This window comes from Pongo pygmaeus, chromosome 10 (genome assembly GCF_028885625.2).
Source record: "Pongo pygmaeus isolate AG05252 chromosome 10, NHGRI_mPonPyg2-v2.0_pri, whole genome shotgun sequence".
NCBI lineage: Eukaryota > Metazoa > Chordata > Mammalia > Primates > Hominidae > Pongo > Pongo pygmaeus.
Genome location: NC_072383.2, coordinates 44,208,710 through 44,235,189, shown reverse-complemented (window position 1 = coordinate 44,235,189; position 26,480 = coordinate 44,208,710). Strand labels below are relative to the sequence as shown.

At 39.2% G+C, this 26,480-nt stretch overlaps 1 long non-coding RNA gene across 1 annotated transcript in view; it reads right to left on the bottom strand.

Moving 5' to 3' along the window:
• The window catches only part of LOC129010238 (uncharacterized), a 247,780-nt gene that overhangs the window by 8,030 nt on the left and 213,270 nt on the right, over window positions 1-26,480 (bottom strand). Inside the window, exons 6-8 of the long non-coding RNA XR_010127792.1 lie at window positions 20,512-20,674; window positions 19,655-19,826; window positions 18,442-18,481 (exon numbers count right to left, since the gene is read on the bottom strand). This is a non-coding gene — a long non-coding RNA (uncharacterized LOC129010238). The remainder of the gene's footprint in view (window positions 1-18,441; window positions 18,482-19,654; window positions 19,827-20,511; window positions 20,675-26,480) is intronic.

Here is a 26,480-nt window from a genome sequence, read left to right as displayed (position 1 = left end):
AAAATACGATTTTAGGCAATGGATTCCAGACCAAAAACATTACATATTATATATTGTATACTTCTATTTATAAAAATTTCAAAAACAGAAAAATAATCTATGGTGTTAGAAATCAGTTTACCTTTGAGGAGAATCATATATAATGAATACTTTTCACGGGTAGGGTGCTTGTATGTGTCTGTATGGGAGATTCTTGAGATGCTGGTAATATTCTATTTCTCGACCTAGGTCGTTACATGGATATGTTTGATTTGTTTTCATTATTAAGTAATACACTTTGATTTCTGCATTTTTAAATATATATGTTATACTTCAATTCAAAAAGTTTTAAAAAATCAAGAACAGAAAACGTTTTAAGAACAAAATATATTCAGAGAAAAATATCAAAATACTAGTAATGAAAATAGCTAATATTTATTGAGTACTGTATTAGTCTGTTTTCATGCTGCTGATAAAGACACAGCCAAGACTGGGAAGAAAAAGAGGTTTAATTAGACCTGCAGTTCCATATGGCTGGGGAGGCCTCAGAATCATGGTGGGAGGTGAAAGGCACTTCTTACACGGCAGCAGCAAGAGAAAATCAGGAAGAAGCAAAAGTGGAAACCCCTGATAAACCCATCAGATCTCATGAGAGTTATTCACTATCTCGAGAATAACACAGGAAAGACTGGTCCCCATGATTCAATTACCTCCCCCTGGGTCCCTCCCACAACACATGGAAATTCTGGGAGATACAATTCAAGTTGGGATTTGGGTGGGGACACAGCCAAGCCATATCAGGTACTTACTATATGCACAATATTATGCTAAGTATCTTATAACATATGACCTTATAATAGACCTAAAAGGTACCTACTTATTAGCCCTGTTCTATAAGGGAGTAAAATGATTCTTGGAATGGTTAAGTGACTGCTAGAGGCCACACGGTTCAAAGTTCCTGTTCTCTACCACTCTTTCATACTGCTTCAGAATAGCTCCAATTCTCAAGGCACAAATTATTTTATATTTATCACATGCTCTTTAAATTGTTCTAGACAAATGGTTTCAAACTTTGGATTTCAAAAACTATGAGAGCTAAGGGGAAAAGTTGGAGAGACCAACATGGAATTGCCAGGTTTTAATTTTTGTAGTAGAAACATTCTTTTTTATTACCATTTATCAGCAGAATCATTTTGCAAAAGAATAAATAATCTAACATTGAGAACATGGGAAGTGCGTAAGATCAGAATTAAGGACTATTCTTTAAATCAAATTACATTATAAAACCCATTGCATCTTCCTTATTTTTTTTTCATTATACCAGGGAATCTTGAGAACTTTTCTAGGAATCAGCATTTGTATACTGTTGTATGTTGAGGTTGAAGTTAGGGGAATGTCCCAATAAGTTTTATGATGATAACATAACTTTAATGCTCCAACCTGAGAAAGATAAAATAGACTAAGATGACCATTGAATGCAAACAGAAAGTTCTAAATGAACAATTAAGCAGACTGAATTCAGTCCTGTGTTAAAATAATAATAAACATTTATTATTTTAGGAACTTCAGTTTTGTTTCAGAAATGTAAAATAGTTTAATACCAGAAATTCAATCAATATAATTAGCTAATAATATATTTGCATCAGCCAACTAATGCTACAATGTTGTATAACAGGCAATTATAAAATCTCAGCAGCATGCACCAGAAAGCATTTGTTCAAGTGTCAGTGTGTTGGCTGGAGTTTCATTGACCTAGGCTGGCCTCATCTGGAGAGGCTCTGCTCCACATAGCTCTCTCATCTTCTTTGGAGCAGAAGAATGTCGAGCCCAGATTTGGAGCTAGCAAAGCCATATTCTTCTCATGATGATGGCAGAGGTGTGAGAGACAAAAAAACATTCCAAGGCTCTGCCGGCACAGTTTCAGAACTGGTACACTGTCATTTCTGCCTCATTCTATTGGCCAAAAATAGTTACATGACTGAATCCAGTCAAGGGTTGGAGAAATAATACTCTTCCCTTTTAGCGGGAGGAACTGTAAAGTCACATGAGAGGGGTGAAAAATTGGGACCTGATATGGAAGGATGTGTGTCCCTTGCAACTCTCAAGTTGAAATGTTACCTCCAATGTTGGTGATGGGCCAAGTGGGAGGTGTTTGGATCATGGGAGCAAGTACCTCATGAATGCCTTGGGCCTGTCCTCATGGTAATGAGTTAGTTCTCATTCAATTAGTTCACATGAGACCTGGTTGTTTAAAAGAGCCTGGCACCCGCCTCCTCTGTCTCTCTTGCTCCCACTCTTGCCATGTGATATGCCTTCTCCCACTTCAACCTTACACCATCATTGTGAGCTTCCTGAGTCTTCACCAGAAGGAGATGTTGGCACCACACTTCATGTACAGTCTGTGGAACCATGAGCCAAAATAAATCACTTTTCATTATAAATTACCCAGTCTCAGATATTCTTTTATAGCAATACAAGAATGGACTAACACACAAAACTGGTACTGAGGAGTGGGACATTGCTATAAGGATACTTAAAAATGTGGAAGCAACTTTGGAACTTGGTAACAGGCTGAAGTTGGAAAAGTTTGGGGAGTTCAGAAGCACAGGAAGATGAGGCAAAGTTTGGAACTTCTTAGAGATTTTCTAAATGGTTGTGACCAAAATGCTGATAGAAATATGAACAGTGAAATCCAGGCGGACGAGATCTCAGATGGAAATGAGGAATATAGTGTAAACTGGAGTAAAGGTTATCTGTGTTATGCCTCAACAAAGAACTTCGCTGCATCATTTTCTCATCCTAAGGATATGTGGAAGTTTGAACTTAAGAGTGATGACTTAGGGTATCTGGCAGAAGAAATTTATAAGAAGCAAAGCATTCAAGATGTGGCATGGCTGCTTCTAACTACCTATGCTTAGATGCAGAAGCAAAAACAAGACTTAAAGTTGGAACTTATATTTAAAAGGGAAGCAGGGAGTAAAAGTTTAGAAAATTTGCATGCAGTCTGGCATTTTGTTGGAGAAAGAATCCAGAAAGGCTGCAGAGCAACAACTTGCTAGAGAGATTAGCATGACTAAAAGGGAGCCAAGTGTTAATATCCAAGACAATGGGAAAAGGCCTCAGGCATTTCAGAGATCTTTTAGGCAGCTCCTTTCATTGCAGGTCTAGAGGCCTAGGGGGAAGAATGGCTTTGGGGGCCACGCCCAGGGCTCTGCTGCCCTTGCAGCCTCAGGACACTCCTCCCTTTATCCTAGCTCCTGGCTCCAGCTGCAGCTCAAAGGGCCTCAGGTACAGTTTGAGCCACTCTTCAGGAGGATGCAAGTCATAAGTCTTGGTGGCTTCCATGTGGTGTTAAGCCTACAGGTGCACAGAATGCAAGAGTGAAGGGGGCTTGGCATCTTCCATCTAGATTTCAAAGGATGTATAAAAACACTGGGTGCCCAGGCAGAAGCTTGCTACAGGATAGAGTACCCAGAAATACTCTACTGGGCCAGTGCTGAGGGTAAATTTGGGGTTTGAGCTCCCACACAGAGTCTTCACTGGGGAACTTCCTAGTAGAGCTGTGGGAAGTTGGCCACTGCCCTCCAGACCTCAAAATGGTAGAGCCTCCAGCAGCTTGAATCCTGAACCTCAAAAAGCCACAGAAACTCAACTCCAACCTGTGAGAGCAGCCACTGGGGCTGCACCCTACAAAACCATAGAGACAGAGCTGTCCAAGGCCTTGGGAGCCTGCCCCTTGTACCAGTGTGCCCTCAAGGTAGGTACATGGAGTCAAAGGAAATTATTTTGGAGCTTTAAGATTTAATGACTCCCTTCTTGGGTTTTGGACTTGCTTGAGGCCTGTTACCCCTTTCTTGTGGTTGATTTCTCCATTCTGGAATCACAATGTTTACCCAATACCTGTACCTCCATTGTATCTTGGAAGTGAATAACTTGTTTTTGGTCTTACAGAATCATAGGTAGAAGGAACTCACCTCCACATGAGACTTTGGACTTGGAACTTGAACTTTTGAGTTAATGCTGGAATGACTTAAAATTTTGGGACTATTGGGAAGGGATGATTGTATTTTGTAATGTGAAAAGAACTTGAGATTTAGGGGTCCAGGGGTGGAATGATATGGTTTGGATATTTGTCTCCTCCCAATTTCATGTTGACATGTTGCCTCCAATGTTGGAGATAGGTCTAGTGGGAAGTATTTGGGTCATGAGGACAGATTCCCCATGAAGGGCTTGGTGTTGTCCTTGAGAAAACGAGTGAGTTCTCACTCTATGAGTTCACAGAGATCTAGCTGTTGAATGAGTGTGGCCTCTCCTCCCTCTCTCCCTTGCTCCAACTCTTGTCATGCGATATGCCTGCTCCCCCTTCACCTTCTGCCAGGATTGGAAGCTTCCTAAGGTCTCACCAGAAGCAGATGCTGGCACTCTGCTTTTTGTACAGCCTGCAGGATGGTTAGCCAAAATAAAACATTTTTCTACATAAATTACCCAGTCTCAAGTATTCTTTTATAGCAATACAAGAACAAACTAACACAGAACCAATGATGCAAACTGCAAAATCAAAGTAGAAAACAATACGATCATCTCAGTAATACAGAATATATATTTGAAACAAAAATCTATTTCTCTCAGCAAACAAAGCCTGGGTGGCAGAACAAGACCTTGTCTCAAATTAAAAAGAAGAAAAAAAGAAAAGTCTAATCCAGATTTTGGAAAAAATCAATTGAAACAAAGATCACTAACATTTGCTTACCCTGGGGCCTCAGAAATGGCTACACTTGTCAATGGTTAAACCTCAGTTTTAGGTAATGTGTGTATCTATTATCAGTATGCCCTTTTCAGAATTTTCTGTGTTGGTATTAAGTCACAATTCGTGTACTAAAGGAACTTCATCATTTTGTGCAAAGCTCCATTTCTATACTTCTTCCAAATAGTTGGAAAATTAGAAAAATTCACATTATTTTAAAAAGGTATTCTTTTTTATCACGATAAAGAATGTCCATTTTGATTTTAGTCAATATCATACTTAACTCTAAGACATTAGATTATTACATTTCATTAAAGTAAAAAAGAGTAAAAATCACATCACTTATTCAACACAGAAAAAAATTCTAGCTAGCTCAATAAGAAAAGTTAAAAAAAGGTATATAAGTATAGTCTACATTCCTTATTTGTCTCTGGGATTGGATGTATTTCAGAATTTAGAAGTTTTCTGATTTTAGAAATGTTAATTTACTATATATCTTGTAACAACAGAAACTGGGGCAGCATTCTGTAATCAGTAATACTTCTAGATTAAAATGTATGAGTATTCACACAAAGTTGAATCATTACGACTATAAACAGCCTCACATCCTCTCAAGTCAGCTTTTGGTGCCAAACTTACAAACTTTCCATTTTCAAACTGAATTGCAAATAAGAGATTGTGAAGTATGATTAAAAGGTAGACCAAATTATAATTACCAGTAGGTTATTGGACTAGAAAACCCAAGAGAATTAACTAGAAAATTATCATAGAAATATATAAAGGTGATCACTTATAAAATAAAGTGCTTTTTTTATATATGAACAAAACCCAGAAAATATAATAGAAAAGATTATTTTCATTATAGACACATAACCTAACTTACACAGCAATTAGCTCAACAGGAATGTGTAGCTATTTTTTGAAGTAAACTTCAAAACATTATCTGAATACATGAAATAAATAAGAATTATAAATAAATTCTATTTAATTTGATGAGAAGACATTATATTCTGGAGTTGCCAATACTTTCAGATTAAAATTATTAAAATTTAAGTGTTTAATGATATTCCACTCAATTTCCTAATAAAGACTGTCTTGGAAGTTGGTATAAATAATTTCAAATTTCATCTGAAAAAAGAAATGGGAAAAATAGACTAGATTAAAAAAATAATAAGGGGACTTATATTATCATATAGTATTTCACTAAAATATACACTTATAAGGCAAGAGTAATAAAAACTGTGCAGTAATGGTGTAGAAATAAAACAATAGAAACACACATCTTTGTCGTTCTTAGTAGAGTCATTTTTGGATGCTCAAAAACCCATTATAAATTTAATAGATGAACTTTTTTCAGTTTTCATTAATTATTTTGTATTTATATTTATTCTAATGATATTTTCATTGTTACATACATTTTCATCATATATACACATTGTTGTTTTTACAAAAGCAAATAATATACAAGGACATATAATGAAAACAATGTCTTTCTCCTTCTCATCTAATCTCTAGTATTATTTCTAATGGACAACCACATTTTTAAATTGTAGCTTAATTAGATAAACTTGAAGATATCTTTTATATTGTGATTTTTGCCAACAATATTTCACTTTCTAAATCTAAGTTCCTGACTACAAGCTATTAGTTCTTTAACCTACGGAATTTCTTTCCTTAGCTTAATTCAAATACCATCAACATTTACCAAATTCCTTCTTCTTAATCCTCAGAAATTTTCAATTTTAAAATATTTTTAGATAACATTTAAGTTCATATCTAGATTTAAAAATGGTAAACTTGTATAATTTTATTGGACTTTTACTCTAGACATGTATATATAAGTATTGCTGGTAATAATAAAGCATACAGAAAATATCTCCCTATTCAATATTTTCTTTGCGATACATTCCTTTCCTGAGTATGAAATAAAGGTGTTATGAAAGTCTGTTACAGGGCCCAGTGTGATGATTCAAAATGCCATTAATATAATCCCAGCACTTTGGGAGGCTGAGGCAAGAGGATCGCTTGAGGCCAGGAATTTGAAACCAGCCTGGGCAACTTAGTGAGACTTGTCTCTACAGAAAAAATAGCCGGGCATGGTGGCTTGCACCTGTAGTCCCAGCTACTCCAGAGGCTGAGGTGGGAGGATCTCTTGAGCCCAGGGGTTCAAGGCTGCAGTGAGCTATGATCATGCCACCACACTCCAGCTTGGCTGATAGATCAAGACCTTGTCTCAAATTAAAAAGAAGAAGAAGAAGAAGGAGAAGGAGAAGAAAAGTCTATTCCAGATTTTGGGAAAAAACTCAGTTGGAACAAAGGTCAGTAACATTTGTCTATCCTGGAGCCTCAGAAATTGCTGCATTTGTCAATGGTTAAGCCTCAGTTTTAGATAATTTGTGTATTTATTCTCAGTGTGCCCTTTTCAGGATTTCTGTCTTGGTATTAAGTCACTATTCAGGTACTAAAAGAACTTCATCATTTTGTACAAAGCTCCATTTCCATCCTTGTTCCAAATAGTTGAAAAATTGGAAAAATTCACAGTCGGATGGGACATTGGCCAGGTTCGTAAGAATTTGACATCTCCTTTGAGAGCCCAGGTTCCTCCACATTCAACATTTTGCTGCAAGCCAAGATCAGGGTAACAAACTGCTGCAAACGAATCCGCCAGGAATCAGAGGGTGTCTATAGGCCTGTATCTTCAGCCTATCCACTGTGAAGATAGGCTGACATATCATTTTTTTAATTTTTATTTCAGGTTCAGAAGTACATGTGAAGGTTTGTTACATAAGTAAACTCTTGTCATGGGGGTTTTTTGTACAGATTCTTTTGTCACCCAGGTATTAAGCCCAGCACCCAATGTTTAAAATAACACATACACAAATTTCTACCTATGCTACAAAACATAATTTGCATAATGAAAATACATGACATCACGCAAAAGAAATAAAAATGTGCTCACGAAGCAAAGTGATTTTCTTGTAAGTAGAGATGTTTGCCTTGACATTAGGATTCAAAATAACTTGCAAATCTTGAGGAAGGGACTTAAGCTTTTTAAGTATCTTTACTAATAAAGATAAATGCTGACAAACAGGATAAAAACTGTATGAGCCCAGGATGAGGAAGCGTGCTTTATTAGCAGTAATGTGGGTAAACAGCAGGGCTTGAGTCAGTGGTAACCTCACCATGAGTCAGTAGTAACATGATCTGACAGGGGCAGACATATGGTCTGACCCCAATCAAAAACAAAACAGAAACAGTCTTAGGTTCTGAAAGCTTCTCTTTAAAAGAGATAGAGACAAACTCAAAAGTGTGCAGAAGAAATTACCTAGGATGGAAACCTGACCTCAAACTATATTCTATGAGGGAAAAATCAAGTAAATAAGGAATTCTATTATGGAAGTTGAAATGAGAGTATGATTACTGTCTTCCAATTATATGGCTGCCTCTGTTCTATGCGGCTTCAAAAGCTAAAAGGGAAGCTGATGTTGACTCAGTGGAAAGAGGAACTTTGTAATTTTCAAACGGCTTAATAATGGAAATGTTGCCTTAGGCTTTCCACATCACTAGAGGTGCACAAGCATAGCTGGAAAAAAATTGCTTGACAAGGCTTCTGCAGGAATCAACAGGGAGTTTAGGCTAAATGACCTATAAAGTCTCTCCCAATCCTGAAATCTATGATTCCTTATTCTAAAACAAGTATTTAAAAGTAGCAGAATGTGAGTGCACACCAGATATCTCAACTCCATTAAATCATCCTTATTAGTGGAAATTCTCCATGAATCACAGCCATAATGTGTGTGAATAAAAAGCTAACCAGCTGTGACACCAGACAGGGTCCAAATATTGGTTCTGCTACTTGTTGACTGAGTAGATGTGGACTAATCAATTAACCCCTCTGAGCCTCAGTTTCCTGTAAAATGGGGATAACTGCATGCACCTTGCAGGAGTGTGGATAGATTTGAGGTAGCGCATGCAAAGCGTCTAGCCCTAAAGTAATTCTCAATCCACAGCAGCTATTATTATTACCATCAGAGAATGTCTGAAACATAATAATTCAGTTACAATAATGAAATTCTGAACTCAGCTTAACTTGATGAACTTTACTGCCTTATATGAAAGAAAAATACTGCTCAAGTAAGGAATGCAAAGAGAATAATAGTCTCAACTTTAAGGAACAATATCAAAGTTCTTTCTTCACAAGTACAGAATCCTTTTAAATTTTGCACATTTCAAAATCACTTAAATACTGTTTGTTTAAATCTCACAAACGAGAGTATAAATTGATAAACCTTGTCTGGAAACAAACACAGCTTGACCCGTTATGTACAAAAGACATGTCACAGTCCAAGAACAGACAAAATGATCTCAGAGGGCAGCTTCTTTCTCCACTCACTTAAATCCTAAGCCAGAGGTGTGTGATTTCTCAGCAAAACACACTGTTTTCTTTTCCCTAGTTTATTTTAGTCACGGAAGTTGGTGAAGATGTGTTAAAATATGTTAAGGATGTTAAAGTATCGAAATGTTGTCATTTCTCCTTCAGAGAGATGAAAGAAAGTGTGAGCATAATTTTTATTACTTTGTGTTTACTAAACTCTGATTGAAAGCATCAATCTTGGTAATATTATGAATATATAGATTTTCTAAAAATTTCCCAGATCTGCTCTTTAGTTTCAGCTGCCAGTATACAGTATTTCGTGTGACAGTGGGAAGGCTTATGGGCTCTACCTTAAAGAGATCTGGACTCTAGTCTGATCTTGGCTTGTGTGTCACCCTTCTAAAACATAAATCAGATCGTGTCTGTTCTCAACTCAAAACCCTCCAGGGCCTAAAAGCTCAGAGCCCTTGCCACACCCACCAGGCCCTGTGGGATGTGCCTCCTCCACTCCCTGCTCTCAGATCACATTCCCTGCCCCTCTTGCCTTTCACTTTTGCATTCTGGCCACCTTGGCCTTTAAGTGGGAGTCCACCTCAGGGCTTTGCACTTGCTGTTGTCTCTGCCTGCAATGCTCTTTCCCCAGATATCCATGCAGTTCACTCCCTTACCTCATTTGGGACTGTGCTCAAATGTTGCCTTCACTGAACATTCTTTCTAAGAGAGGACTCCCCTTCATCACCCTTTAGCCCTCACCTTGCTTGATTATGTTTTCTTTAACATTTAGCATTACCTGACCTTTTATATATTTCTTTGTTTAATTTTTATTAAATATCACCCTTCCCACTAGAATAAAAGTCCATGAAAGCAGTGACTGTGTTTGCTTTGCTCACTGCTGTAATCCCAACATGTAGAACTATAGTACTGAGCATATGAAAGACACACAATAACTATGTGTTGAATGAATTAAAGAATTACTTTGAATAAGATACATAATCTCACTTGTGTTCCAATCTGTAAAATGAGGAGGTTGAATTAGAAAATCTTTAACTTATGCTCATGCTCTAACATTCAGTGATTTCTTAGTTTCCTAAGCTAGTTTTCTCAATTATTGTATTAGAAAAAGGAACACAAAGTTCCTTAAGGAACAATATACTTCTGAGATACCCAAAGTTCTAAGTAAATATTATATTAGCATCACAATAACGTAAAATATTGCTCACGAAAAACATGTTACCATTCAGTCTGTTAAATATATTCCTCAAAAGACATCATCTCAAATATCTAGACACCAACTTTTGGCTGGGAAACATATCAGTTTTTCCATTGTTTTTGTGGCAACACTGACACCCAACTCCACAATTACGAACTGTCACCTCCATAGCTTGGAGTGGATGAAGAGACAAATCATTCCTTTAATGTCACAAACAGAATTCAGGACTTGGCTAAGTAAAATATGTGATGGTACACAGATTTCATTATATCTAAAGACAGCCAGCTCAAAAGAGGGTTCTAAGAATATTGGACCAATCAGTTGTCTTCAGCTTGCAAAAGCTGCCTTGCACTGGGCCATCAGTATTACCATTTTGCCCTCAATTACCAGCTATCTTTCTTTTCATAACATGTTAGATAACTTTTAATATTCACCTTCCAAAAATATTCAGTGGTATACCCACGTCAATTTTAGAGTTGACAGAACCGGGGATCAGAAAGAATGAGAAACACAATGAAGAATATTTTCTCGGTTCTGTATCACTGTGTCTCTGGGGCCTAGAGTATGGTTGGTACTCCATAGATATTTATTGAGTGAATGGTGGAGAGGTGGAGCTAGGATGTAAACCCAGGTGTGTCCAAATAAGGCCAGTTCTTTGTTCATTCTACCCTGTGCCCTCCCAACCCTCACAAAGTCAGAAAGGTCAGAGGCAGCCAAGGTGAGGCAGAAGAGATTCAGTGATCTTGAGCTCCTTTCCTAATTGCCACTATGCTGTATTTGTGTCTAGAAAATGTCTGTCATCTTGGACTCATGAAACATGAGAATACAGTTAAAAATCAACAAATACAACAACAACATTAGGACTAAGGATCAAACATCCTAGTTTCAAATCCTGGCTCTGACTCTTACAACATACCAATCTTTGGCTATGCCACCTAGGCTCCTTGAACCTCCGTTTTCTTATCTCTGTAGATAAGAACCTCTGTTTCTTATTTTAGATGTTGCTAATCTCCTACTCAGAGGGTTAATGAGAAGATGTACTACCTGGCACTTAGTAGGTCCTAAGTAGTATAATTTGTGTTCATTATAAAACACAAAGAGACCATGATTATACAGGTCTCCCAGTCTATTTCCTGTGACCAGCTTGTTCATTAATGAGGCCAGTTACCACTAGGGGACACTGAACTAGCAAGAAACTAAGAAAGAATTGGACTGAAGGAGATCCATACACTAGTCAGTATTGGAGCTTCTGGCTTCTCCCTCCTTCAACAGATTGTTTCATCACAGTCTCACTGTTGCAGAGGGAGCATTTGAGAGAGGGGTACTCTCTCAGGATGACTAAGCAGTCCAAGGCTATAAGGAAAGAATTCTGCTTCAATGCTGTGGTTAGGTAGCAACATTAGTATTTACATATGTGTCTCATCATTGTTGCAACAGCCACAGAAAGATAAGAATCTCTCCACTGAATTTTCTATTAATGGCAGGTTCTAGACTTAATCAAATGATCAGAGACCTCCCTTGGTGTTTTTTCTAATTTCCTGAGACTGAAACTTTTGGCAGCCCATTGTATACGTTTAGCAGGAAAATCCAAGTGAGCTGTATTTGCCTTGCTCATGTAAAAGATATGTTTGTACATATGTCATATTCTAAATAATGACTTGCACATATCTTTGTTTAGAAAAATCCTGTCCTTTGTTCCTTTCTTAACCCTGTACAAAGGAAGATTAAATTTCTTGGAGATGCTCCGGCCGGCATTACCAGAAAAGGAAGTCAGAAATGAGAACTTGAGGCCACCCCTTGCATATTTTTTTAACACAAGACAGAAACATTCACCCTCCCTCTACACTGAATATTATTTCAGAGTTTTCTGCTTGAGATTACAAAATCTTTAACGGCAAAGATAGAATTCTATGACGTAACAACTCAATAAAGGTCCTGTTTCCAAACGCTCCTCCTGATCAGCACAACCATATAATTTATTATGCAGTCGGAGCCATTTTTGAGAGTGAAAGGGGATGCTCATAATGATTATGACAGAGGGGCATAAACTGATGAGTTTGTGATCACTTCGTGCTTAATTGTGTTAAGAAACTGTTGAGACATATACAGTCTTAACATTTTACCTTTAAAACATTCATCTTAGAAAATATATTTACATGAGAAGTATTTGTGCTTATTCTGTACAAACAAGGTTGTCTTGATTCTCAGGGCAAGTTAGTATCTGCCTCCTTGCAGATGGGTGGAGTATTCTCTCTCTTGCTCGTTCTCTCTCATTTCTAAGCCTTGGTGAGCCCTTTCTTAAAGCAGTCTCTTTGGCACCAATATTTCTTCTAAAGACTTCCTTCCAAGACCCATTCCCCTCCCAGGCAAACTCTGTGGAATTACTCTGATCTTCTCTCTGTGACTGTTTTGTCTTCTCTATTTAAAAATGTGTCTATGTTATTATAATTCCAAAAATTTTTCTGCTAGTTTTCTATTCTAAACAATAGTTATAATCTATTTTTGCAAGAAGGAAAATTACATATCAATTGTTCAATTAATGTCTTCTAAAAGGTAGAATGTTGCTTCTGTGTGTTTAATATGAATGCAGAAACAGAGAGACAGAGCCTGTCAGCAGAGGAGGTGGAGCCTGTCATGGAGACAGGCAGATACCCTGGGTTATATATCGAGGTAAAATTATACACGTGCTCACCAACCGGGTAATTTCCTGTGAACAGTGGAGTCAGTATATTTACTGGAAAATCTCATTGAAAGGAAATGAGCATTATGAGCCCACTTGAATACTACATATTAAAATTCAGACTAAATAAGGAAGTAGAAAGGAAGTCACAGAGCAAAGAGTATGGAGAAGACAAAATACAGGGACCACATTTGTTGTTTTCTCTGCCTCCAGGGCACAGAATAAACAAATATTGGAATATTTGTTATTTAAAAATTATCTTCATTCTTCAGACTCCTTCCTGATCACTTTAGGTGGGAGATGATATATATGCATAACACAAAAGTAAAACATGAAAATCAAAGCCTCCTGGTATTTTTTTTTAAGTGTGTTCAGGTTTTCTAAGCTAAGTCTTCTCTTTTTTATACAAGAGACACTTCTACTTTTGTTCTTACTAGCCCATTTGTTCAAAATAGAAGGTTCTAACGACAACAGGTTTTTTTAAAAGTCCCCCAGGGTTGTAAGCCCAGAGATACACAGAGCTCCAATTAGGTAGTAGCTCTTGTGAGCAGCTTAAAACCAGCATTCCAGAGTCCGGCAGTCTGAAAGGCATTTGGAAAATCAGTTCTGTATTTCCCTTAATAGCCAACCCTAATCATCCACATATATATTTATTATATGCTTTCATACATTGTTCTAAATAACGACTTGCACATATCATTGTTTAAAAAACTCCTGAGCACACCCATTGGTAAAAACACCACTCCAACTTCTCCACACACTTAGTCACTTTCTTTCCCTCTTCTCCCACCTTTGGCCTGCTCTGAGGCACAAAATATTCAGTGAGCAGGACCCATCATTATTTCTCTAGGGACCCTGAACACTGGCCTTCTGTTTATAAGTTCATTTCCCAGACATTTTCTCAGAACACTCAACCGACAGTTAAACCCTATTAGTTAATTTAGTCTCCATGAATATGCTGTACACGGCCCCTTATTTTCTGGTAAAAACTAAATTAAACAAAAAATAAAAGACTTGCAAATGTTTTTCTCATAAATAAAAAGGTGTCAGCTACAAGAGTCTCATACAAAGGCATAGAGGTAGTTAAGAAAAAAAAAATTTTTTTTGAGCACTAAAGTACAATTTTGCATCCAAGTGGGATGGAAATTTTGATGCCAGTGTACATGGGCATTATAATTATAAATTAGGTGATTTCTCCTGGGTCCTGCCAGGCACAAAGAACATTTGGCTATGTGTGTGTCAATTTAACTGAAGTCATTACTCAGGAAACAGGCTATGCTCCTCACTTAACATGTTCTTTTTAAAGCACTGGGATTGGCTCACTAAAAGAGCCTTTTGTAAAGTAATAAAACTTTTGCTTGTGTGAATTTTACCCTACTAATTGCTAAATTCCTTTTTTAGTGTATAGGATTTCCTCAAAGTGAAAAGCCCTCGCTCTGTGATTTGATACAAAAGACATACCATGTTAAATTTCCCATAAAATCTAATATATTGAGGAGGGAAGTAAAATCCATTATTGGGTCTTTCCCTCTTCGTGAGGTGAGAGAAAATTCCTCCCTCCTTGTAGTACCTTAACCCCTGGCTTGCCAGTATTGTCTCTTCTTGTAGTAGCTGTGTCCAAAAGAATAGCTAAAAAAGCAGCAAGGCTCACTTTTTATCTTTCAATAAGCTACAATATTAAAAATTAATTATATTATTTTAACCATATATATCATGTTGCAAAGACAAAACACAAACATCTGAAATTGTATGAAATGGCCTTATGTCCAATTTAAGCCCAAGTATAGGAGTAGCCACAGATTGGGGGTGGTTTCCCTGCTGCAGATCAGCTGAGTCCTGGCCACTCTCAGTGACATGGCCCAGAAGTTTGGAAAGGCAAGGAAGGTATGAAGGTAATTCTAATTTCGGATTGATGGAATAACTCAAACAACTAACCCACTCTAATGACTCAGCCGTAGTTCTTCCCTTTAATGACTCTGAAAGGCAAAAATTGACAATTCTACTTGACCCTATTTTGCCTGTTTTCTGTTTATTCTGCTTAGTGTTAGTAACAACTAACAGTTCTAATGCTTGTCTCTCACTGTACTGAGTCATCAAGTAAGTCTGACTGGCCATCACTTAATAGGCAGCCCTGTCTGCAAAGGGACAGAGTTTCTATATTTGCTTCATGCTACAAATGACATTTTATGACAACTGTGCCTCAAAAGTGGTTTTTTTCCTGAAAAAAAAAAACGCTAAAAAAAAATGAAAAATAGTTCCTAGAAAAATATTTCTCTCCTTATTCAGTATTGCACATCCCTCCTCTGAAAAGGAAAACAATTCAAATATGACAACTTTCTGAATTTGTTGGGTATTGCTTAAGAAAAAAGAAATATGTGCATATTTCTGATTATCCCCAGCATAGAATTGTTTAAGTCCTAGGGTAATATATGTGTTGGCTTACATGGCATTGAGCTCTCCCAAGGGAGACTGCACCCCATTTCTGATGAAAATATCAGCTTTCCCTTATAAGAACTGACAGAGCCAAAAAAACAATTCCTTTGTCTAGAGCCAATACGTTTTACCCAAGCATATTATTATCTTAGTAATCTATTTCATGTAAAAACAACATTTGATCAAAATTAAGTTAGGGTGTCAGATAAGCTAGAGCCTTCAACTGTTTGGTTTTATTTTTCACAAGGTCAATTTTGACCCAAAGTTCTAGGAGACGGGTTTAAGATACCTGAATAAAAACACACACCCTTGCTGATTTTGCAAGCTTTCCAGCTACATAGACTTAGAACTTTGCTTATAGAGTTAGAAGGAGCCTTATGCATTATCTAGTTCTGTAGAGAAACTGAGGCCAAGAGAGGTCAAGGGACTTGCCAAAGGTCACAACCAAGCAGTATCAAGCGCCAACCTTTCCCGCCTCCTAGTCCAGGACTCCTCCCATTACACCATCGTATCGTTATTTAGGTCAGCATTCAATTAACAAACCATGACATTATGCACCCACCTCTATTTTCACAAATATTCTAACACTCAACAAACTTATGTAAAACAAATTTTATAACTAACTAGCATTCAGGAAATATCTCCTTCTAAAGAACTATCATCTTGCAAAAAATTAGTATTTGGTAAATGAAAACAGCTATTTTTGTGACATATTATATTCCTTCAATCAAAGCTCTGAATCTAGAAGAAATTTAAGCACAAAGCTGGCAAAATAAATTAGCAGAGTGGGCCCCAATGAACATGGCAGACCTCAAGGCAGCTGTGCCAAGGGGTGGGTAAGGCAGCAGCCAATCAAGAGCACCCATCCAGGGCATGAACACAGCACAAGCGAGAGGCAGAAGTGACAAGCCCAATGTGACTGCCCAGACTGGGAAGAGCTAAAAACCCTCAAAATCGCTCTGCCAAAAGTTAGCAACAAACACAATAATGCCTGAGAACATTGTTGTTTTTGCATGGCTTCAAATTACTAGAAATTCCTGACTAATATCCCCTCTCCTACCCCTACCTTCAGGCCTTATATAATTTACTGTTAGGTAACCACTCTGTGACATTTCAATGGCCTTTTTATATTCCAACAAAACTTATTTTTTACCATTCTCCAGGATGAATTATGAAAATGTCTAAAGGCACACGACTATCAAATATTAAAAGTCGTGCTATAGGCTGGACACAGGGGTTCACACCTATAGTCCAGTATTTTGGGAGGCCAAGGCAGGAGGATCATTTGAGTCCAGGAGTTTGAGACCAGCCTGGGCGACATAGTGAGACCCTGTCTCTACAAAAAGTACAAAACAAATTAACTGGGTTTGGTGGCTCACATCTGTGGTCTCAGCTACTTGAGAGGCTGAGGCAGGAGGATCACTTGAGCCCAGGAGGTTGAGGCTGCAGTGAGCTGTGATTGTGCCACTGTACTCCAGCCTGGGCAGTAGAGCAAGACTCTCTCTCCAAAAAAGTCATGCTGTAGTTGAAGACACTGCCCCAATTCAACTCGTATGGCCTTTCCCCAACTATTCACAAGCTCTTGTGTGCATGCATGCACACACACACACACACACATACACACACACATTCCCCCAAATATGTGGGATCTTACACGTAACTGTATAAACCAAATTGGGAAAAATTGGGGAAGCCAGTTTGCATCTGTGCAGTGTAGAATCCCCTAGACAGACCAGATCATACAAGTAAATTCATTGATGACCGGGGTTACCAAGCACCAACTGAGGCCAAGGCATCATTGTGGTAGCTGTCTGCTTTCCTCAGGGGAATTGAGTTCTCTTTTTTTAAATGGACCTAACTACTAAACCGCCTAATAAATACCACACTGATAATTCTAAAGGAAAACTATGCCAATTCCCAAATGTCCAAGGGAATCTCTCAATCCCAGGAAATACTGACTGGCTGGCAGTAATAGTTGACTGGCTGGTACTCCCTCATTTCCTACCACAGAATGGGCAGAGCCCTATACCCAGGTCCCTCCAGAGACCTGAGGAAGGAAATTCAAGTTCAACCCTCTCATTGTGAAGATGGGACAACAGACAGACCATGGGGCAAATGTAAGAAGTCCTGGTTCAGGTTGTTCAACCTTTGATCTTTCTATTTGTGACAGAAATCATGGGTGAAACAAAACTGCATTCGAATCTTCACAGTAATTCTGCAGTCTTGCAAATATTTTCCCGACTTTATCAATGTGCCCTCTGCTTTCTATGAATAATTACAATGAAAAACACAGACCTTGACCATACCACAAAGTTTGTAGTACTTTCCCTTTCCAAATTCTGGGGTTTAAGTGTCCCTACTGTGTGTTCTTAGCCCACTCTGCTTTTCTCGTGATAGAACTGATCAAACTGTTTGAATTGCCAATGTCTGCATTCCCATTAAACCATACCTCCACGAGGGCAGGGACCATGTCTGTCTCATTCACCATTATGTCCCCTGGCATACACATTACACCAGTTCACTAAGATTATTAAGTCATTCAATAAATATTTATTGAAGACTTACTATGTGCCAGGCTGTGTTCTGTGTGCTAGAAATACAGCACGGAGCAAACCAGAAAGTCTGAAATACCATGGAGATTATACTGTAATGGAAGTGTTAGATGTCATTTAGTTGCCTGTCTTGGATCCCTTTTACATGGCCAACACTTCCGCTCCCAGTTACTATGCATGTTGGCTCCCATCTATCCCATGCGCAAGAGAATTGACCTCAGTGCAAGGGCATTGCCTCAGCCAGGAAGTCGCAATGCCCCTAACTTAGCACAAAGCCAACGACTGACTGACAGAAGGGTACAAAGAGTGGACCTCTTGCCTCCAGATGCAATTAGTGCACCAGAGAAATTCTTTCTCATGGCTAGACCTCCCTGGAAGCACAACCTTGCCCGGCTGCTTCACTCACACTATCCTGCATCATTCCCTCCCTTTACAGGTTTTCCTGAAGAGCATTCCCTCAATACACACCTGAATTCTTCTCTCAGGTTCTGTTTCTAGGAAATCCAACCTAAGACAGAAGGAAAGACAACAATAAGCCAGTGAACGTGTAAAGGTATATACCATGTTAGATGGAGATTATGGCTTTGGAGAATAATAAAGCAGGAGAAAAGGGAAGGAGTATTTTGGGGAGATAGAGTTCTCATTGAAAAAAAGTGGCCAGAGAAAGTTTTCCCAATAAGGTAGTATTGGTAGGATCTAAGGAAAGTGAAGGTGCAAGCAGTGTGGAAGTCAGGGGGATGGACATTCCAGCCAAAGGAAGCTCAAATGCTAAAGAGCAAGAGGGAGGCTGCTGCAGCTGGAATAAGTAGCCAGGTGGATGGAGGTTGGCAGGGTGTTGTCATAAGTAGACGCTTGGATGTTGGTCTTAAAAAGGAGGGTCTTGGCCAGGCGCAGTGACTCACACCTGTAATCCCAGCACTTTGGGAGGCCAAGGTGGGCAGATCACGAGGTCAGGAGTTCCAGACCAGCCTGACCAACATGGTGAAACTCTGTCTCTACTAAAAATACAAAAAAATATATATATATATTAGCAGGGCGTGGTGGTGCGTGCCTGTAATTCCAGCTACTCAGGAGGCTGAGGCAGGAGAATGGTTTGAATCTGGGAGGCAGAGGTTGCAATGACCCGAGATTGCGCCGTTACACTCCAGCCTGGGTGATAGAGTGAAACTCTGTCTCAAAAGGAAAAAAAAAAAAGAAAAAAAAAGGATTTCCTTCTTCCTGCTGCAAAGCGATTGAAGTACCAGAACATTAAAACAAGAGCAAGAACTGGATATGAAAAAAGTCATCTCATAAAGACTGAGTATCTTGTAGAGATAGTGTAGATGAGAAAGTGTATATGTGAACTTTATAATTATATAATAAGGGTATAAAACTTCTTAGTAGAAATTGACAGATAGAGGAGGGTAGTAGTACAGTTCTGTATTTCCTTTCCATATTTTTTCATGAAGGCTTTCCCCTGCATCTTTTATGCATATCCCTCTTTCCATGTGTCTTCTGTCCATCCTAATTTACATGTGACTTCCTTGTATCAATTTTGAATTATTATTCTGTGAGTTCATACATTAATTTGATCACTTTGGTGATATCAATGTAAACTATTGCACAGCCATATTTATTGGAAGGAACTGAATTATACTTTTTTCTTCCCTTTCCTCCCCTCCCCTTTCGTCCTTTTCCTCACCTCCTCCTTTTTTTCTTCTTTCCTCTTCTATTCTTCTCTTTTACTCTTCTCTTGCATGTGGGAGGTAGCCGCTTTCATAAACCAATATACATTCGTGCTGCACCAGCCTGGTGATTGCCGATCCCTCTCTGCTGGGTGCCCCATGCCAGGCTGGAGAGTAGCTACCACCCAACTGACAGAATGAAAAGCAAACTAGAACCTACAGAGTGATGCTCCAAAATATATATTAGCTACAATCTGGGGTTGCTTTGCTTATCATTGCTCTATGATATAGACAGAATTCTTTTTTACCTCTCTTTGGATAATAGCACTCACGTGAAGAAACAGGTGCCCTCCAGTGATTACACAGCATATATGACACACTTCTAATAATAACAATGGTCAAAAGGGTGATTTTTCTTCATGCTTGGCACTATGCTGAACAATTTAGACATATCATCTCATTGAATCTTTACAATCTGTGAGGTGGGTATTATAATTCCCATTTTATAGATGAGAAAACTGAGGCACTGAGGTAAAATTACTTCCTCAGGTTCACTCATCTATTAAGTGGCACATTTGGGAATGCATCTAAGATTGAATGAGACCAGAACTGAAGCTCTTGAACTCCACTACACCACTTCCCCAGTTACACTAATTCACATTTTTTTTTTGCTTCCGTTTCCATCTACCCACCTCCCACCATTGCTCTATGAATTTCCTGAGAATAGAGACTGTATTTATTCACCTGTGTCTGCCAAGCACATGGTTAGGAGTCCAATAAACTAAACAATTGTTTTCCCATCTGAATTCTAAACCAAAAGAGGGACAAGATGAAAGAGTAAGGCAGATATTGATTAAAATATCAGCTTTATTACCAAGGATGACTGTGCTGCAGGAGGCGGCTCAGTGTGAAGAACTATGGGCTTCCTGATGTTGAAGCTCAGAATTAGCCACACTGACCTTCTCAGTCATGCATGATGCCAGGAAAATCACAGGCTTCCATTCTACAGTGAAGGGCTTGGAGGAGCAGGCAATAATCTGTGGAAAGAGGAAGGGGCTGAGACACATCTGGCTGACCAGCCTCTTATCTCAGTATTATTAGGTGGGAGTACCTGGAGGGTAAAACTACTGGAGGTCTTTTCACTTGGAAACAGGAAGCTCAGGCCAAGGAGGTTCAGACCGCCTTCCCTAATCTTAGTACCTGGAACTAAATGTTCTTGAATTAATTAAGCAGAAGGGTTACAGTAAGAGTAAGAGTTAGCTTTATAATAAGCTGTGCAATGTAACACAATCAATCAGCACTCTGAAAGCTGAGAGCCCAAATCCAGAGCATATTTGGGGAGAGAACTCGGGTTTCTTAATTTCCTTCTCAACTGCATAATCCACTGGTATACAGAAATCTGCCCCTCTTTTAAGCTCAGGTTTTTATTTAGGGTTGGATTGGGCTGGTTGGGGAGCCAGGACAACCTGACATGTTTTCTGGGTCCTGGGGGAAGGAGTGCACACCTAAGCCCCAGCTAGCTTTGAAGGACATCACTGAGAAAAGGATCCCTTGTGAGAACCAGAATGTAGTGCAGGCTGGGCATTGGGCATACCTGTGACACTTTGTGGCCCGGTGGCAGGGCATAGCCCTCAGCTCTAGAGGAGAAAACAAGAGAGCAAATCTGAAGTGTAGAGTTCCACCAGCTGCCCAGAATGCTTCACCTTCCCATCAGAAGACATCAAATCATGCCCAAGTCCTCCCAAAGCACCAAGATGTTTACAAAATCTCAGAATCTGCTCAATCTCATCCAACTAGTTCTTCTTCCCTCATCAGCTCATTGAATTCATTTGTGTCAATATTTTACTTTGGAGAGGTGGGAAAACACCAGAACCTCTAAACCAGCCAGCCAAAACACTAGAGCATAGCCATGAACAGAATTTGAGTCTTCTTGGACAGACAGTCTATACTCAAAGAAAATAATCTTTTTGCCTAAATTGTCTAAATTGGCCCTTCTAGCTCTAAGTATGTTGAATGTTGACCTTCCAAATTGCTCTGGCTCTACTGATCCAGGGGTGTTATATTCTGTTGTCAAATAAGAAGTATGGAATGAACACAATCTCAGGAATAAAAAAATTGGCTTCCTTTCATCCAGAACTCAAGGGTCATAGCCTAACCTAGCTCTATCACTTGATGCACAGACATCTGATTGAAAGGGCTAACCAAGACTGTCTTATCAATCAGCTATTTACTTCCATAAACATTACTTTACAGATTTTATCCTATCCAAAAATGCTGAAGATGTAACCAGGATCAAAACAAAAACCCCTACCTGTACATTAATCATTCTAATACAGTCTGAGCCTCTGCTTCCCAGCATAGTAGTAAGAGGTTCTGTCAATGGCTTCATCCGTCTGCTCTGGTTTGCTTTGCACAGATAAAATCAGTAACCAAGAATCAGAGATTTTACTAGTGGCCCCAGCTCTCTCACAAATAACCCAGTGAGGTTCAGGAAAAAAATAGGCCAAGGATGACTCAGTAAAATCCATTGCCTATGGGAAAGGCATCAGAATAGATCCAAATGACAGTAACATTAGTTTAGAAGGAGCATGAGTCTATAAAATGTTATCTCTGGAGCTGAGTTGTTCAAACAAATAGATAAAATCTTGAAATAATGGTTAAATTTGTGTAATCTACTGTGGAAAGTTTCAACCCCAATTATGATATCATCCAAGGCCAAGTTAAATCAGGCGCAGTGGGAATGATGCTATCTCTGCCCCTGGTTCCAACTAGACGAACACACCACCTCCAAAAGCACTAGTGCCCAAGCCAGTTGTCAACCAGATATTATCTCTAAAATCATAGGACAAAAGCAAAGTTGTTGTTCTGCTCACCTTCAGCAAGATAATAAATATCAGAAAGTAGTGTGTGTAGCTCATGGGATTCAATTTCACATGACTGTTAAATTCAGGGAAATAAGGGTAACTGACAGCATTCTATTTGGCTAAAACAGATTAAATAATTTTCCCTGGAACAAAGTGCTGAACTCAGGTATTATGATTTTGAGGATATAAAAAAGAATTGATGTAAGAACAAGTGCTAGTTAATGAAAAAGCAACAACTCTACTGCTAGAAAATAGTTTAACATTTCCACTTCACCAAACTCTCCATACTGTCTTTTTTATGATCACTGACCAAAGTGCTTTTCAGAGGTACACCGTTATTAAAATCATCAGTTGTCAAAATAGTTACTTTTGCATCCATTATTAACTAATGATATTGTTAAATTTTTTTGTAATCCTTTAAACTAGTTAACTATGAGGTGTGAAAAATTACAACTGAAAACTATCAGAGAGAGTTACCTATTTTCAAGAATGTTACCATAAAATTGTCTATATTTTGAAAAAAAATTTATTTTAAAAACATAGCAGCATCTTCCAGCACGTATGAAGCTTGAAAGTTGCCATTTTGACCTAACAAAAAGTGAAAAGCTGAACCAACTGAAACATCAACAGTTCTTAGATCTCTTAGTCTGTCTAGTGTTGCTATTAAGAAATATCTGAGTCTGGGTAGGTAATTTACAAAGAAAAAAGGTTTATTCAGCTCATAATCCTGATGACTAGAAAAGTTTAAGATTGGGCACCTACAACAGGCAAGAGCTTCAGGCTGCTCACACTCATGGTGGAAGGTGAAAGGGAGCCTGTGTGTGAAGAGCTCAGATGGTGAGAGAGGAAGCAAGAGTGAAAAGGGAGGTGCCAGGCTCTTTTTAACAACTGGCTTTTGTGGGAACTAATAGAGTGAGAACTCACTCATCACCATGAGGATGAGGACACCAGTAGGATCCAGTCAGTGGGTGATTTTTTTTTTTTTTTTTTTTTTGAGACAGAGTCTCGCTCTTTCGCCCAGGCTGGAGTGCAGGGGGCGATCTCGGCTCACTGCAAGCTCCGCCTCCCAGGTTCATGCTATTGTCCTGTCTCAGCCTCCCGAGTAGCTGGGACTACAGGTACCTGCCACCATGCCCGGCTAATTTTTTGTATTTTTATTAGAGACGGGGTTTCACCGTGTTAGCCAGGATGATCTTGATCTCCTGACCTTGTGATCCACCCGCCTCGGCCTCCCAAAGTGCTGGAATTACAGGTGTGAGCCACCGTGCCCTGCCATCAGTGAAGAGATGCCTTCACTGCCCCTTGTGAAGAGACGACTTCCACCATAATTGTAAGTTTCCTGAGGCCTTCGCAGCCATGTGGAACTGTGAGTCAATTAAACCTCTCTTCTTTATAAATTACCAGTTTCAGATATTTCTTCATAGCAGCGTGAGAACAAACTAATACAGTAAATTGATACCGAGGTAGTAGGGCACAGCTATAAAGACACCCAAAATGTGGAAGCAGCTTTGGAACTGGGTAACAGGCAGAGGATGGAATAGTTTGGAGCACTCAGAAGAAGACAGGAAAATGTGGCAAAGTTAGGAACTTCTTAGAGACTTGGAGGGCTCAGAAGACAGGAAGATGTGGGAAAGTTTGGAACTTCCTAGCCATTGTTGAATGGCTTTTACCAAAATGTTGACAGTGATATAGACAATGAAGTCCAGGCAGAGGTGGTCTCAGATGGAAATGAGTAACTTGTTGGGAACTTGAATAAAGGTCACTCTTGCTATGCTTTAACAAAGAGACTGATGGCATTTTGCCCCTGCCCTAGAGATCTATGGAACTTTAAACCTGAAAGGGATGATTTAGAGTATCTGGTGGAAGAAATTTCTAAACAGCAAAGTGTTCAAGGGAAAGCAGAGCCTTAAAGTTTGGAAAATTTGCAGCCTGACAATGTGATAGAAAATAAAAACTCATTTTCTTGGGAGAAATTCAATCCTGCTGCAGCAACGTACATAGGTAATGAGGAGTCAAATGTTAATCACCATGACAATGGGGAAAATGTCTCCAGGGCATGTCAGAGACCTTCATAGCAACCCCTCCCATCACAGGTCCTAGGGCCTAGGAGGGAAAAATGGTTTTGTGGGCTGGGCCCAGGGCCCCCCTGCTCTGTGAAGCCTTGGGACATGGTCCCCTGTGTCCCAGCTGCTTCAACTCCAGCCATGGCTATAAGGGGCCAAGGTATAGCTCAGGCCGTTGCTTCAGAGGGTGCAAACCCCAGGTGTTGGTGGCTTACATGTGGTATTGGGCCTGCAGGTACACAGAAGTCAAGAATTGAGGTTGGGAAATCTCCATTTAAATTTCACAGGATGTATGGAAATGTCTGGATGTCCAGGCAGAAGTTTGCTCCAGGGGCAGAGCCTTCATGGAGAATCTTTCCTAGGGCACTGTGGAAGGGAAATGTGGGGTTGGAGCCCCCACATGGAATCCCAGATGGGACATTGCCTAGTAGAGCTGTGAGAAGAGGGCCACCATCCTCCAGACTCCAGAATGGTAGATCCCCTGACAGCTTGCACTGTATGCCTAGAAAAGCTGCAGATATTCAACACCAGCATGCGAAAGCAGCCAGGGGTGGGGATGTACCCTGCAAAGCCACAGGGGCAGAGCTTCCCAAGGCCATGGGAGCCTACCGCTTGCATCAGCATGATCTGGATGTGAGACATGGAGTCAAAGGAGATCATTTTGGAGCTTTAAGGTTTAATGACTGCCCTATTAGATTTCAGACTTGCATGGGGCCTGTAACCCCTTTATTTTGGCCAATTTCTCCCATTTGGAATGCATGTATTTACCCAATGCCTGTAGCCCCATTGTATCTAGGAAGTAACTAACTTGCTTTTGATTTTACAGGTTCATAGATAGAAGGGATTTGCCTCTTCTTAGATGAGACTTTGGACTTGGACTTTTGGGTTAGTGATAGAATGGGCTAAGGCTTTGGGGGACTGTTGGAAGGGCATGATTGTGTTTTGAAATATGAGGACACCAGATTTGGGAGGGGCCAGAGGAAGAATGATATGGTTTGGTTCTGTGTCCCCACTCAAATCTCACCTTGAATTGCAATCCCCATAATCTCCATATGTCAAGGGTGGGATCAGGTGAAGGTAATTGAATCATGGGACTGGTTTCCCCCATGCTGTTCTCATGATAATGGGTGAGTATCACAAGATCTGATTGTTTATATAAATGTCTGGCATTTCCCCAGCTTGCACTCATTCTCTTTCCTGCTGCCCTGTGAAGAGGTACCTTCCTCCATAATTATGAGTTTCCTGAGGCCTCTCCAGCTATGCAGAACTGTGAATCAATTAAACCTCTTTTCTTCATAAATTACCCAGTCTCAGGTATTTCTTCATAGCAGTATGAGAACAGACTAATATGTCAACCTAAGTGTGGGGAGGGGAGACTAAGAAGCATTTGTGAAGTTCACAGTCCAGAGGAACAAGCTTACTAAGGACTGAGACCTAATCATAGAATTATAAAATGCTTCCTCCCCCCAACATCAGACCACCACACTACGAAAGGCCTATTTACAGCAGTTCCTTTTACCCAGTAAATCATGTCTGGTTATCAAGAAAAAATTACAAGGCATACCAAAAAGCAAAGCAAAAACAAACAAAAAAACAAAAAACATACACACACACACACACACACGGAGTTTGAGCTGACAGAGTAAACATCAGCACCAAACTCAGATATGGCAGAAATGCTAGAACTATCAAACTGTGAATTAAAAATAAAACAACTGTGATTAAAATGTTAAGGCTCTAGTAAATTACATAGACAGCATGCAAAAACAGATGGACAATGTGAGCAGAGAGATGAAAATTCTAATAAAGACTCAAAAATAAATGTTACATTAAAAAACACTATAATAGAAATAAAGAATGCTTTTTGATGGGCTTTAATAAACAACATAGACAGCATGCAAAAAGAGATGGACAAT